This window comes from Magnolia sinica, chromosome 10 (genome assembly GCF_029962835.1).
Source record: "Magnolia sinica isolate HGM2019 chromosome 10, MsV1, whole genome shotgun sequence".
Classification (NCBI taxonomy): domain Eukaryota; kingdom Viridiplantae; phylum Streptophyta; class Magnoliopsida; order Magnoliales; family Magnoliaceae; genus Magnolia; species Magnolia sinica.
In genome coordinates, this window is record NC_080582.1 from 26,842,105 (window position 1) to 26,859,059 (window position 16,955).

A 16,955-nucleotide genomic window follows, 5' to 3' on the forward strand; every position below is an offset into this window, starting at 1 on the left:
TTTTTAAAATTTTAGTGTGTATTAGGTGTTTTGAAGGCATTCAACTTGAAACATTGTTTTCAAATATTTAAAATTAGATGTTGATCCATATGGCCCAAGTGGACGAGTATAAGAATTTCCCATCAAGTGGGTCATCAAAGATCTCCCCCCCCCCCCCCACCCCACAAAAAAAAAAAAAGAAAAAAGAAAAAAAAGAAAAACACCTTTCGATACTGATTATGTGTCTAAATTGAACGAGTCTGAGGTCTTAAGACTATGATATTGTCTCTAGAACTTCATTTGCAAAAAACACCATTTTTTCTAGTTTGCAATCCAGCCACTAAATACCCAAATCAGCATTACACATCCAAAGGCACACTTCTTGCAAAATGTATCTGAAAGAGTACTACTGTACTAATACTCAGATATATGATCACCATTACAATAGCTGTAAAACAATATAAATATGAAATAAGGCGTAGTCTACTTGAGCAGTGTATTAGGTGGGGCACACCATCTGGATCATCTGAACAGAACAGGCTTGTGAACAGTCGCGTATGTCATATTTACAGAAAAAATGAATGGTCTATAAAAACTTAAACCATCCACATTCAATTTCCAATGTATTTGGTCTGCCTGAGGGCAGACTAGCCTGACCTTGCTATCAGATGGTCCAAATTGTGGGCCCCACCTGATACACAGCTCAGATATCAGCACACATCAGATGGCGTGCTGTTATCCAGAGTGGTCTATGTGGGGGTTGAAAACCTTGGAATAGGAAAATCCAATAAAAGGTAGGTCCATACTACAAATTCACAAGAAATCACTTAGTGGTAACTCACCCACCCCGTGCAACTCACATACACAACAATATAGACCATCCAAAATGTGGGTTCCATTGTAGATGAATCATAGGCTGAATGTTACACTTATGGAACAGTTTGAATCATGGTTACCAGGAAATCGTTTCTCCTCACACCTTTCCCACTACCATTTCCTGCATATACATTTCAAGTTTCTGGCTAACTACTGTTATAACTGAACTAAAATAGGACATTTCAGCATTCGTTTCACTATCATTTCCCACTCCATGTGTCACTCTGGTAACTATGATTACAACCCTCCAAGTGGTCAACCCAATTCAAATACAAATATGATGGGGAAGATCACATGATCAGTTTTATCTGCAGGCTACAATACATCCGCAATAACTACAAGGTACAGACGGTCAGGATTTGCAAATATGTGATGAGTTGTCAGAACTTGAGTTGGGCAAAGGTGCACTATCATCTAGCCCAGAAAGAAAGGTAACAAGAAAACGATTGAAGGCTTTCAGCCATTTGATTTCATCCACTGCTGTCATGCAATAATACATACAGTTCAGATCGTAAAACATATTGACAGAAATTTGCAGAACTTTGGTTGCATAGATGATACCAGCAATGGGCCACTGCTGATCAGATGTCCTTGTAACATCTCAAATCCAAAAGGCAGCATCAAAGCACGGCTTCGGAGATGACATATCTTGTGATGAAAGCAGAGCCAGAATCTGTCAAACAATGTCCAAATTAGAGAATGTGTAGTTGGATTATAAGTACGTAAGAGCGGGAGAATGTGGAAATGGTTCTTCAGTTCTATCATATGAGTATCAACATTTTGACCACTCTGGATAAATTCAAATGCCTGCCCATCACAGCCCAAGACTTAAAACCATGGTGTTTCCCTCAACTTCCTATACATGAGAAAATTTTCCTTCCTCATGATTAGTTGTATAAAATATTATGAAGGTGCTAAGCCCACACCTGTATGGAGCCATGCCCATCCATGCACAAGCATACATGTCAAAATGGAGCATGTGCATACGACCCAAGCTTTCCAATGGTGTGCCACGCAGTTCAGAGTTTCTGGCCTAAAATGGGCTGTTTCACTGCTCAAGTGGGCTGCAGTGAACAAAACAAATGGATGGCTAGAAAAATCAATCCAACCCTATGTTTCTTCTGTGTACAAGTGGGCATCCGATAGAATGCCCATATATTGCATGCGTGCGATACTGATATTGGCATGTGTCCTTGCATGTTGATAGACTGACAGGGCTCCACATGTTTGTAGGTTTGCCTCTCATATTATAATATTGCATTAGGGGGTTAAGGTTAGTCTTGGATGTTTTCCTATCCTCGAGTAATTCTGTTTCTGCCAAGAGTACGAATGCCAATTTCTATACGAGTGAAATGGGGCATGGTGGATTTCTTCCCTCATTCTATTCTAAAGTTCTAATAAGATCATCATTACCCATTTAAAAAATAAAAATAAAAAGACTTTTTTAACTCTTTCATTCTTTGTAGGAAGGTTAGATTCTTCTGTATACTGGTGCACTTGAGGAGTGAAATGGCCCAATTTTAGGCCAGAAGATCTAACGTTTAATGGCTGTTCATGTCCTCTGTTGAGTGTCAAATATTGCATATTTCCCCCTATTTATATGTTGGTTTTATGAACATGATAACGCTTAATGGGTATATTTTATACATGTTTGTATTGCGAGGTGAGTATAAGAGCTTGGATTGAAAAGAATGTCAAAAGCTTGGATTTGATGCTCAAGAATCACCAAGGCAACAAATGGATCTTAGGAGAACAAGATTGAAGATTTCGAGACCCCAAGATCCAAAGAAACCAAGTGGAGAAGGAAGGAAGTCGAAAGTGTAAAGTGCAGAAATTCACACTATGTCATCGAAGGTTGTTCGATGACATCAACAGCAGTTCGATGACATCGAAGAATTACAGAAAATCAAGTCTAGTTGCTGGACTTATTGGATGCAGTTCTCGATGACATCGAAGCCTTGTTCGATTGCTCGAAGACCTGTTCGATGACATCGAACTTTTTGCTGATTTTTGGAGCAACTCGCTGGAACACTCTAGACACATTCTCGATGGATCGAACACCCTTTGATGACATCGAAGGACTGTTCAATGACATCGAAGGCATTACGCTGAGTTATGCGGACTGAGTAAATTTGAGGTGGTTTTTCAATTTTAGATGGACAAGGCTATAAATATGGGTTTTCCTAGGAGTTTTAAACATGAATTAGGTTTTGGGAAGCAGAGCAAAAGGGTGGAGCAACCTCCCAAGAGTTTTTCTTCATTCCTTTTCTATTTTTAATGCTTTCTTTTGTGGTTGTAGATCCAATCATGTCTATAGTTGGCTAAACCTCTTAGCTAGGGCTAAGAGGTGAAGCTTGTAGCGTGTTGGGATAATTTTCTTGCTTTGATTCTTGTTCTTGTTGAACCTTATTGATTTCTAGTTTGATATTAAGAGAATATTTTCAGTTTTCTATGATTTATTGTGACTCAAATTACAATAGATGTTGTAATAGCTTTGAATATCTTCTTTTCCTATTTTAAGATTGTGAGATTGGTAAATCCTGTTGTTCACTATCGTCTCATGGGCATGGTTGGGTAATGGAATCCCTTCCAATCATCACAATACTCCATCGTGTGTGGCTAGGTCAATGAAAAGTTCAGATTTGATTTGAATGATTTATCTTCCAATCAGATAGGTTATGATGCATGACATGAAATTTAAATATGATATGCGAGATTTTAGGCTTAAGATCACGTTAGTTCAGAAACAATTACACAAATTCCATATCCCACATGAAAGTCCAAACATTCAATTAAGGGGAATCTATGCGGGTCCAGGCCTACACATGATAGGGCTGGATCAATAAAAATTATGAACCAAACGATACTCAAAGATAAGAAATAATCATCCACACATGCATAGTAATCAGTCCCTAATCCAAGGGATTTAAAAATTCCAATTCGGGGAACCCTAAGGTAAGAAAATGGGCATAAAATTGAAAAATTTATTGATTTAGGGTTAGGTTTAGGGATTTTGAGTAAAAGCGGAGAGAAAGAGATGAGAGAGATGAACTAGAAAAGTACCGCACGCATGGACAACAACAATGGCCTAGATGCATGCGCGTGTGATCCCGGCCGCACGTGTGTGGGGCCCACTATTCAAAAAAAGGCCACCTTGGCCTTGGTCGGCCAGGCTTGAACTCCAAAACTCCCAAATCTCAGTTCAATTCGATGTACGGTTTGTGCGTGGTGCTCCCCCGAAGTTTCAGCCCTCTTGTAAGGTCAAATTCTGAAATTCTGTTGTGGGGAGGAGAATTGTTACAACAGATGATTGATTCGAAGTGTAGATGATGGGGTGAGATGAGAAAAAGGGATGATAGAAGATAGGTAATAGAGATGGCAATGGATGGGGCGAATCGGGATAGATGTGGCTTCGCACCACGGTAGTTAACCCTTCGATGAAGGGAGGGTTTCGCACTCAATTAGGCTTCACAACTCAGAGAGTAGGAAAACACAGAATTTTTATTAATCTTCAATAAATGAAAAAAGCTACAAGGGGTGCCTATTTATAAGAAAACCCTATACCCCAAAACTCGCGCCATGTGCGCAACCTATTACTTGACGATGAAGTAAACTAAAATAAAAACCAAACAAAGAAATCTAGAGCATTCATGATGTTCTAAATAATAACAATAAGCAAAACCTAAAATACGAAATCAATCCGACGAGTGGGTCACGATCATGAGATCCCATGATGGGCTTTTCTTGACTATCGGGCCCACTTTTTTTGAAATAAAACTTGTCTTCTAGCTAGGAGGCCCTCTCTGGACGTCGTCATCGAGCCAGATCGATGGTGGGGTCCTTCTTCTGCGTATGTACGTGCGTATGGGGTGTGCATGCGCGCGTGCGCATGATGTCCCCATCAGAATAGGACTCCAAATCCAATTGTGTTTCTTGAATCAAGCAAGGTAGCATCGTGATAACTACAAGTGGATCCTTGGCACCCTAGTTCCCTTTTGATTATTAAAATCCCTTTCACAATTACTTCCTTATATTCTGGATTTAGATTTAGATATTTTTCTAGTTCTAGTTCTAATTACTTTCAGAATACGTACAAGATTAGTCCCTGTGGATTCGACCTCGGTCTCACCAAAATTATTACTACATTGCGACCCTATACTTGGGGTTGTGAACAAGTTTTTGGCGCTGTTGCTGGGGACTACGGCTGCGTTTTTCCGAGATTAATTGGTATTAGAATTAGCTTAAGATTAGGGTTTATTTTTCTGTTATGTTTTTAGGTTAAGATTCTTCCTGAAATTGTTTTTATAAACTAACATTGTTCTCTATTTTGTAGGATCCTAACCTAGCAACTCTTATCTGGTAACTTCATTCTAACCCTCTTTCTTTTAGATTTCTTATTTGCTTTAATTTTAAATTTTTAGATCCTAGGTTAGATTCTAAATTTGAGGGCTAAGAGTGTTTCATGTCCAAGTGGGTCCGTGATAACACTCTTCGTCTCTTGAGTGAAGGAGGATTAGTTGAGGGGTTGCCTATCCATCACTGGATTAAACACCACTTAAGATCCTCTAAGTTAGTAGAAGTAATGGTTGCAAATCAACCTCAACCTCAACCACCAGTTGAGGAAGTTCAAGATGAAAACGAGGTGCATAATGCACCCTGCCTCGTACTTTACGAGATTATTTACAACCTACAGGGGTGAGTACACCTTCCTGCATGATATTTCCATTGAATGCAAGAACTGTGGATGTTAAACCGGGGGTGATTCAACTCCTTCCTAAGTTTCATGAGCTAGAATTTGAAAGTCCGTGCTTGCATATGAAAGAGTTTGATGAGATAATATCTACATTACACTTCCCAAATGTGTCTGCGGACAGGGTAAGACTGAAATTATTCCCTTTCTCTTTGAAAGAAAAGGCTAAGTCGTAGTTACATTCCTTAAGACCTTGGTCCATTGGCACATGGGCTGAGATAACAAGGGAGTTCCTTAAAAAGTTTTTCCCATATCACAAAACGAATACCTTAAGGAAAGCAATCATGAATTTTGCACAAAAAGAAGATGAGACCTTCCAATGTTGGGAGCGATTTAAGGATCTCATAAATTCATGTCCACAACATGGCGTATAACAAGCTTTTTCTATGAGGGATTGACCTCATCCATGCGCCAATTTATGGAGATGATATGTAATGGAGAATTCATGAACAAGGAAGCCGATGATGCATAAGATTATTTTGATAAATTCGCTGAAAATGAGCGATCATGGGATACCTCCTCAAGAACTACCATTTCTAAGCCTACTCAATCAAAGGAAAGGGGAGGAATTTATGTCTTAAAAGAGGAAGGTGTAAATGCAAGATTGGCCAAACTCACAAGAAAAGTCGAGGCCATGGAACTTAAGAAGGTAGAACCCGAAAAGGCTGCGGAAGTTGTTTGTGGTATTTGTGCTTGTAACATACATACAACTGAGAATTGTCCAACAATTCCTACTTTTCAAGAGATATTGAATGAGCAATCAAATGCCATAAACAACTACCAAAGACCTTTCAATGGAACCACCTCAAATGCATATAACTCAGGTTGGAGGAAACATCCAAATTTCAGTTGGAGGAATACACAAACTGCTACTCCTCAAGGGATCCTTAACCAATTTCTGAACCAAAGGAAACCTCAAGAGGATCCGATCTTAAAACATATTCAAAATCAAGAGCTTTTTAATCAGGGTATGCTATAAGTCTTTTAAGACCTTACAAAGGCCATACAAGGGCTTAAGACAAAAAATTCAATTGGGGAGAAAGGGATCCTTCTGGCCCGGCCTCTCCCCAATCCAAAACAACAATATGAAATAAGTGACCGAAGCTCTTCAAATCGGATGGAGTAGGTTAAGTCTATCATCACTCTTAAGAGTGGGAAGATTATTGACAAAACTATTCTGGTGAGGGCTGAAAAGCCTAAGGACCTGGAAGAAGCTGAGAATGATAGACCTAGCAATGCTCCACATGGGTTAGAACCGGAACCTCAAAGTAAGCCGATTGCACCAAAACGTCTAGCTAACTCACAGGATATTCTATAGGTGTTAAAACAAGTAAACGTCAACATTCCTCTAGTAGATGTTGTTAAACAAATTCCTTCATATGCCAAATTTCTAAAAGATTTATACACTACCAAAAGACGGCAAAACATTTAAAAGAAAATTTTTCTGACAGAAAAGGTAAGTGTCATCCTCATGTAAGATGTGTCACAAAAATATAAAGATCCTAATAACCCAACTATCACCTGTATAATTGAGAATCACTAGATTGAGCATGCACTTCGTGACTTGGGAGCAAGTGTAAATCTAATCCCCTACTCGGTATACGAACAATTGGGTCTAAGTGAATTAAAACCCACCCGGACCACATTACAACTTGCTATTCGTTCAGTTCGTGTACCGAGAGGGATGATTGAGGATGTGTTGGTCCAAGTTGATAAATTCTACTATCCAGTAGACTTTATTATCTTAGATACTCAACTCATCGTAGATATGAGCACTCAAATTCCCATCATTCTTGGTCGTCCATTCCTTGCTACTTCAAATGCAATCATTAATTGTAGGAATGGAATTATGAATTTATCTTTTGGAAATATGACATTGGAGCTCAATATCATTTTCAGCATGAGCAAACAGTCAGACGATGTTGATGATATCCACGACATTAACTTGATAGATTCTTTCGTGGAAGATAAAACACTTTTGACTCTATACTTTGACCCTCTAGAGACGTGCTTGGCCCACTCCTCTAATTTAGATGATGACATGATTAGGGAGATAGATGTCATGCTCGATGCTATGCCAGTACTTGAAGTTAACCGGTGGAGGCCACAATTTGAGAAATTGCCCTGAACCGATGTAGTGCCTCTACCGTCTAGCCTCAAAGCACCAAAGTTTGACCTAAAACCTTTGTTTGCTAATCTTAAATATGTCTATTTAGGTCAAGATGAGACATACCCGGTGGTGATTTCTTCCCACCTCGAGAAAGAACAGGAGTGCTTATTTCCACTCTCATTAAGCATAAAAGAGCCATTGGATTGTCGATCGCAGACCTCAAGGGAATTGACCCCTTGATTTGTACTCACTGCATTCATCTTAAGGATAATGGAAAACCTCCCGGCAACCACAACGTCAACTAAATCTAAACATGAAGGAAGTGGTTAAGACTGAGGTACTTAAATTGTTAGATGTGGGTATCATATACCCTATATCCGACAGTCAATGGGTGAGTCCAACTCAAGTAGTTCTCAAGAAGTCCGGAATCACCATCGTAGCCAATGTCGACAATGAACTCGTGCCAACTAGAGTCACTACTGGTTGGAGAATGTGCATTGACTACATGAAGTTGAATACCATCACAAGGAATGACCACTTTCCTTTGCCCTTCATTGATCAAATTTTGGAAAGGCTAGCTGGTCACTCTTACTACTATTTCCTTGACGGGTATTCGAGCTACAATCAGATAGAGATAGCCCTTGAAGATCAAGAAAAGACAACATTCGCATGTCCCTTTGGCACATTTGCTTACTGAAAGATGCCATTTAGATTATGTAATGCCCCCCGCCACTTTTTAGTAATGCATGTTGAGTATTTGTTCTGACATGGTGGGGCAATATTTAGAGGTCTTCATGGATGACTTCTCTATTTTTGGTCTATCCTTCAACGACTGATTGGAAAATCTTAAAAATGTGCTGAAGCGATGCGAGGAAAAGAATTTGGTTTTGAATTGGGAGAAATGTCATTTCATGATTCCCAAGGGAATTGTTCTCGAACATATAATTTCATCAAGTTTTTGAGGTATACAAGGCTATAATTGATCTTATCTCTAACCTACCTCCACCCAAAAGCGTACATGACGTGCAGTCCTTTCTAGGACATGCCGGATTTATAAACGATTCATAAAGGACTTTAGTCATCTCTCTCGTCCTTTATGTAATCTCCCTCAAAAGGATTTACCATACGAGTGGACTAAGCAATGCCAAGAAGCTTTCACTAAGCTCAAGGGCATGTTGACTACCGCTCCTATCATGCAGCCACCCAACTGGAGCATACCTTTTGAGACAATGTGTGATGCGTCTGACTATACTATTGGGGCGGTGTTAGGCCAGAGAAAAGAGAAGAAGCCCTATGTAATTCATTATGCGAGTAGAACTCTAAATTCTGCTCAAGTGAACTACTCTACTACGGAGAAGGAACTTTTAGCCATAGTGTTCACTTTAGACAAATTTAGGTCCTACTTGATTGGATCCAAGATAATCATTTACACTGATCACGCAGCGTTTAAGTACATTCTTTTTAAGAATAATGTTAAGCCTTGCTTAATAAGATGGATCCTTCTATTCCAAGAATTCGACATAGAAATACGAGACAAAAATGGAGTAGAAAACGTAGTGGCTGACCATCTCTCCAGGCTTGATCTCCCTCATTCCCTTGAGCAGACACTGATAAACAACAAGTTTCCTGACGAACAATTGTTTAACCTCTCCCAATTACCTTGGTTTGCTGACGTTGCAAATTATCTTGCCACAGGTTTCATGCCGCAATATTGGACTGCGCAAGATAAGAAAAATTTCTTCGCCAAGGTACATAAGTTTTTTTGGGATGATTCTTATCTATTTAAATATTGCACGGACCAAATTCTAAGGAGATGTGTGCCAGATAATGAACATCAAAGTGTTATCTCCTTTTGTCATTCTCAAGCCTGTGGTGATCACGTTTCTACTAAAAAGACCACGGCCAAAATTCTGCAGTGCGGCTTTTACTGGCCCACTATGTTCAGAGATACTCATGAGTTTTGCAAAGCTTGTGAGCATTGTTAGAAATTGAGAGAATTGTCCCTTCGAAATATGATGCCACTAAACCCAATTCTTATCATTGAAGCATCTGATTGTTGGGGCATTGATTTCATAGGGTCATTCCCCCAATCCTTTGAAAACATCTACATATTGTTGGTAGTAGACTATGTCACTAAGTGGGTCGAAGCGATCCCGTGCCGGAATAATGATCATAGAACAATCATTAAATTCTTAAAAGAAAACATCATTTCCCAATTTGGAACGCCTCGAGCCATTATTAGTGATGGAGGTTCACACTTTTGTAATAGGCCATTTGAGAACTTAATGAAGAAATATGGCATCTCTCATAAGGTGAGAACTCCATACCACTCGCAAACAAGTGGGCAAGCTAAAATTTCCAACAGGGAAATCAAACAAATTTTGAAAAAAACGGTTAACCCTGACTATAAGGATTGGTCAATCCGTTTGACCGATGCTTTACGGGCTTACCGTACAACTTTTAAGACCCCCATTGGAATGTCCCCCTTCAGACTTATCTATGGGAAAGCTTGCCACTTGCCTGTAGAGTTGGAACATAGAGCCTACTGGGCTATCAAAAATTTGAATTTTAACTTGGACAACATTGGCTAGCTGCGCAAACTTCAATTAAATGAACTCGAAGAAATTCGGAACGACGCTTACGAGAACTCGAGAATTTACAAAGACAGGTTGAAGGTATTTCATGACCGGAACATCCTTCGGAAATCATTCACACCTGGTCAAAAAGTCCTTTTGTATAATTATCGGTTACATCTTTTTTCGGGTAAGCTTCGATCTCGTTGGACCGGTCCTTTCACTATTACGAATGTTTATCCTCATGGGGCCGTCGAGATAAAGAACCCGACGAATGGCAATGCTTTCAAAGTAAACGGACATCGACTAAAACCATTTGTTGAGAAGTTTGATTCAGAGGATATGTCCATACCTTTGATGGATCCTTTGTATCAGGATTGACCTCTTAGTCTGATGGATGTGTAATTAGGTTTATTGCTTTCATAAAATTTAGGATTAGGATAGTTTGTTTTTCAATAAGTTTAGTCTTCATGGTAACCAATCTACATGTTGAGAACTTCGGAAAAGCTTCAATTCTCCTTCTTCAAGTACTACCTTTCCATCACTCCTTTCTTTTCTTTACCTCATGTGCATTGCATGCTTATATCTTTTACATTGAGGACAATATAGCTTTTAAGTTGGGGGGTGTGGATTAGGTAAACTAATCAGTGTTTTTTTAGTCTTTGAGCAAAAATTTTTGAAAATTTTTAATTTTTAAAGTTAAAGAACTATTTGGGATACAAAAGTTTGAGTAATTAAGAATGCTTTGAGTATGATGATAAGATAGAGATTGAATTTTGAATTGTTGGAGTTTGATCATTTGAAGTAGACTATCATTTAAGTTCTTTCATTGAATTGATTAAGAGAAAGTTTGAATATCATGTTGATTTAAATCACAAGACATGTTCAATTCACCTTCTATGCATAATGCTAAAATTTATGATTGTTGGTATGTGAATCATTAATAGATGTTAATAATTGAGTCGGGAGAATTTTATACACCTTAAAATATGAAAGAACCAGTTAAAAAACAGAGAGATCGACAAAAAGGTCATATATGATGAAAAGATTGGAAAAGAATAAAAAGAATGAATGAATAAAAGTAACCGTCGATATAAAATCAAAAACTAGAAAAAGAATAAAAAGGGGATAAGTTCGGAATCAGCGCTTGATTATTCATCTTGAAGTGATGAGCATGGCTAACATCATGAAACGATAGTATTTTTATGGAAAGTAAGTTGGAATTCACTGAGCACATTAGAAAAACTTGATATATGAACTTATGCTTCTAAGTTATTGATAAGGAACCTATTTGATTAATTGTTCGTTTGATTCGGCTCTAGGTTTTCAAATTTCACTCTCGCTTCTTTGAATTATACTCATTCATACTTGTTTACACAAAAGATTGTTTTCTAAAAAAGGTTTGAACATTGAGAATTGAAGATCATGTTACGCATGTTTTGCTCAGGACTAGCAAAATGCTGGTTAGGGGGTGTGTTGAGTGTCAAATATTACATATTTCCCCCTATTTATATCTTGGTTTTATGAACATGATAATGCTTAATGGGTATATTTTATACATGTTTGTATTGCGAGGTGAGTATAAGAGCTTGGATTGAAAAGAATGTTAAAAGCTTGGATTTGATGCTCGAGGTGAGTATATTTTATCATGTTACGCATGTTTTGCTCAGGACTAGCAAAATGCTGGTTAGGGGGTGTGTTGAGTGTCAAATATTGCATATTTCCCCCTATTTATATCTTGGTTTTATGAACATGATAATGCTTAATGGGTACATTTTATACATGTTTGTATTGCGAGGTGAGTATAAGAGCTTGGATTGAAAAGAATGTTAAAAGCTTGGATTTGATGCTCAAGAATCATCAAGGCAAAGAATGAATCTTAGGCATGGTGTGCCGTAAAGGCCGTTAGGTAAAGGTAACGGTGGCAACCGTTACACGTTACAAGATGAATGGAACTGGCAAATGTGTATATAGTCTCATATTTTGCATTTTCTGCTTTGCCAGTTGACAAGTACGACATTGTCCTATAATTTTGGACACGTCTCGCTTGATGCTTGGCCAATAAAACCTATCCTCCACTAGGGCAATGGTCTTATCTCGACCAAAATGACCTGAGACCCCTCTTAAATGTAACTCCCAGACAAGAAAATCGCGGAAGGAGGTGCATGGTATGCATAAGCGATCACTCCTAAACAAATATCCATCTAAAATCAAATACTCACTACTCGCTTCTGACGGACTCTCTAACAACAACGCGTACACAACTACAAAATCTGGGCACTCAGAATAATCAGCTCTGACACGCTCGAGGCCCATGACTTCAACACCCATGGAATTGAGTAACACGACTCGACGACTCAACGCGTCAGCAGGCTTATTCTTTACGTCGACCTTGTGCTTAAGCACAAAAGTGTACTCTTTGAAGGAATTGGACCCACTTGACGTGCCTAGGGTTTAATTTCTTCTGAGAGTTCAAATATCTCAAGGCCTCGTAATCTGAGAACAAGACGAATTCTTACGGCAATAGATAATAACGCCAGTGACGTAGTGATTGCACTACCGCATAGAATTCTTTGTCACAGATGGAGTATTTTTGCTTCACCTCATTCAGTTTCTCACTAAAAAATGCGACAGGGTACCCTTTCTGACCAAGTACTCCTCCTATGTCGACTCCTAACGCGTCACATGCGACTTCAAAAGCTTTTTAAAAATTCGGAAGTCGCATGACTGGAGCTTCGGTCATCCTGACCTTTATGTCCTTAAAGACTTTCGAGGTTGCCTTCGTTCATTGAAACTCTCCTTTTTTTGTGCAATCCATGATGAGAGCCATAATGGAATTGAAACCTCGAATGAACCGCCTATGGAAGGTGGCCAAGCCATGAAAGCTACGCACCTTGTGAATATTGCGGGGTTTAGGTCAATTGACAATGGCTTTGACCTTCTCGGGATTCGCCGACACGCCATCAGATGATACAACAAAACCTAAGAAAATAACACTACTAGACATGAACGCACACTTCTTTAGGCTAGCGTACAACTTCTCGGCTCTAAGGATCCCACAAACTTATCTCAAATGGTTGAAGTGTTGTTTCTTGGTCATGCTATAAATCAAGATATCATCAAAGTAGACGACCAAGAACTTCCCCATGAAGGGCCTCAACACTTGGGTCATCACACGCATAAAAGTACATGGGGCATTAGCCAACCCAAAAGGCATGACTGGCCATTCATATAGCCCATCCTTTGTCTTAAAGGCTGTCTTTCACTCATCACCAGGGCGTACACCGATTTGGTGATAACCACTTTTCATGTCAATTTTTGAGAAGATTAACGTTGACCATCATATCCAACATGTCATCAAGACATGGTATGGGTAACCGATACTTGACTGTGATTTTGTTGATGGCCCTATTATCAACACATTCTCCATGTGTCATCCTTAGGTATAAGAAGGGCAGGTACGGCACAGGCTCATGCTCTCTCGAATGAAACCCTTTTCTAGTATCTCATCAATCTGTCTTTTCAACTTTGCATACTCCTTTAGGTTCATTCTATAATGAGGGAGGTTTAGTAGAGTCGCCCCAGGGACTGAATTAATGGCATGTTGTATATCCCTCATAGGGGAAAGTTCATTCGGTAGATCCTCAGGAAAGACATCACGGAACTCGTCCACTACCGAAATTGCTTCAGTGGGTAACTCTACACTAGCCTCTGGTGCACTCACCCTAGCCACAAGGGCGTACACCACCGAGTCTGACTCAGTCTCTCGCTCAAAGTCTTTGGCATTTAGAATATGAAGAGGCTTAGACTTGGACTTTGACTCCTTCACTTCCTTCGAGCCACTCACACCACTTTGCGGTGGACTCCTTTCCAATCGTGTTCTTGGGCATGAAGGTGGATTTAGCTTGACTTTCTTGCCCTCAAACCAGAATGTACACACATTTGAACGACCAAATATGGTGACATCTCTGTCACAGAGTCAGGGCCTACCCAAAATAATATTGCCAACATCCATGGGAACATCACACCAAAGTGTGTCTTTATATGATCCCAAACTGAATAGGAACAAGACAACAGTGCGAGACTGGAATGGAAGTCTCATCAACCCAAGACACTCTATAGGGTTGAGGATGGGCTTCGAGCTTCAAGCCTAAACGGTTCACAGTGTCAGTTGATGCCACGTTGGCACAACTATCACTATCCACGATCATCTTGCAACTCTTATCACCACGCTTTGTATACGTATACAAGATCGTGTTGCGGCGTCAATCGTCGGTATTCTTTGCTTAGGCAAAGGCGCAACGCACAACTGTCGGGGTCGCAGACTCTTGTGCTCCCTCTTCCTCATCACTAGGGGTCTTTAATGACTCATACTCTTCCTCCTCACAGTCACTTTCCGGGGGCACTACTTCTACTTGCCCATCAATAAGGAGCACCTTGGTGCCTTCATTCGTGTCGCATTGGTGGGTAAAGTGACCAAACCCCTAACATCTAAAACACCTAGTTGCATCACTTCTGCGCGAGCTAGACCCGACAATTCTTTTACCCTTATCATCCTTGGGCCTAGACTGATAACTGCTGGATGGTTTGTTTTGGTATCCAGTGCTAGGCTTAGCCCCAGAAGGGTTGGCCTTGGCACCAAAATCGCGAAACTCAAACCGCCTTCCCACAGATGTTTGAGGTATTGCTCAACCTCCAACACTACTTGATACAACTGTTCAAGAGTGTCTATATCCTTGGCGAGCAACTCTCTACTAATGTTAGAACGGAGGCCCGTCTTAAATCGAGCAAGAGAGTATGGGATCCTCATCAACTTCACACCTAGTCAAGTACTCTTCGAACTTCTCAATGTATTCCGTCACACTCATGAAACCTTGTCGAAGAGACTACCATTCCTCAACCAACCTCAAGTGATAAGAGAAATGGAGGTATTTCTCCTTAAGAGTTTCTTTCATTTCTCCCCAATGGACTATTGGGGGCTCCCTCGACCTTTTTTTATTTCGCTCAACAGTAGCCCAAAACCTTTCCTTGGCCCACAAGCTTCATCTTGGCGAATCGGACCAGACGAGCATCCGACATGTCATACCACTCAAAATAATGGTCCATATCCGCAAGCCAATATAAAAAAGTTTTAGGGTCCAAATGGCCATCAAACGTAGGGGCATCTACTCTAACTCCCTTGAGGAGTTGCGCATCTGGGTCATAATGATCCTGATGTCCCTCGTGGGGTGGGTGCACCGGTGTGCGTCCATGATCGTTTCTTTAGCCACCTCCATTCCTTGGTCTATCCTCTTGACCACCTGCTTGCAATTGGGCATCTACCTTAATGGTGGTTTCTAGTTGGATAACAAGCACATTAAGTTGATCCAAGCGTTGGTCAATACGTTGTTCCAATCACCTACCCAAAGACTCAAACTGTCGAGTTAGGTCGTTCACGGATTCTTGCAATTGCTCCATGTTTAGTGTAGGGTGCAAACCAAAACCACGACCAATAAGCATACAACCACTCACTCAAAGATCCTCTAATGCAACTATATGTGCCTAAATGGGACTAAATGATCCTATAGGACTCTATATGAGGGAAACTACACCACTATTAAAATTCTAGCAACATAACTACCCAAATAGTTTGTTAACAGAAAATTCAGCCATGAAAATTGGGGATTTTCTGACAACAGAAAATTCAGCAGTCCATGCGTTGAATGATGGGTCCTAAACAACCCTATATGATGAGATTTAATGCAAAATAAACGTGAGTAGACTAAACCCTAAACATGCAATGCAATCCCCTATGAAAAACCTAAGCTTTGATACCAAATTTGATGCAGTACATAAAAATTAAATATGATATGCAAGATTTTAGGCTTTAGATCATACTAATTTTAAAACAATCACAAAAAATTCCACATCCCACATAAAGTCAAGCATTCAACAAGGGGAATCTAGGCTTCTATGGAACGATTTAAAATTATAGACTAAACAATGCTCAAAGAAGAGTAGATTAATACACACATGCAAAGGATTATTTCCCAATCCAAGGGATTCACATGTTTCAAATCGGGAAAGCCCGACCTAACTTACCCCGCTTTTGATGATGGGTGATCAATGGCCTATGCCTCCACAAGTGCTATCTAGGCTTCTATGGGGCTTCCAAAACCTGAGGCAACTCGGCTCTCAAAATGGAATTGCCTGACCTACCTCTCTAGCTAGGGTTTGCAAAAGTGGAATAAAACTTGGAATTTAGGATTATCTACGGTTAAGGTTAGGGAAATAAGGTGAGAGATGAGTGAAATAGAAGAGAGACAAACCCGAGGTGATCAACGCGTGTGGATAGTGGCTAGGCCCAGACGCACGTGCGTGGGATCCTAGCTGCACGTGTGTGAGACCCACAAATCTGAAATCGGCCAACTTGGGTCTTTTCGGCTAGGGGAGGTCCACCTTCACGCCAAGTTTCGGGCCGATCAGATGTCCGGTTTGTGCACGGTGCTCCGCCGAAGTTTCAGCCATCCTGTAGGGCCTGATTCTGCAAATCTGCTGTAGAGGAAATATTAGCTTCAAAAAGTGATGGATTTGGAGATGGGATGGTTGTGGGAGATGTTGAATATTGAGGGTAGGAGGTGGGGGTGATTTGAGATGGATGTGGCTTCGCACCACAATAGTTAGCCCT

The 16,955-nt window shown here is 40.1% G+C and overlaps 1 protein-coding gene and 1 non-coding gene across 3 annotated transcripts in view; both read right to left on the reverse strand.

The window, feature by feature from the left end:
* Positions 1–852: 852 nt before the first annotated feature.
* The window catches only part of LOC131258212 (uncharacterized), a 39,193-nt gene continuing 23,090 nt past the window's right edge, over positions 853–16,955 (reverse strand). For both annotated transcript variants that reach the window (XM_058259352.1, XM_058259351.1), the window contains exon 7: positions 853–1,528. The gene's annotated coding sequence lies outside the window, so the exon portion shown is untranslated. The remainder of the gene's footprint in view (positions 1,529–16,955) is intronic.
* On the reverse strand, positions 5,872–5,975 carry LOC131217865 (small nucleolar RNA R71). Its single transcript, XR_009157452.1, has one exon. It is a non-coding gene; the product is annotated as a small nucleolar RNA R71 (small nucleolar RNA).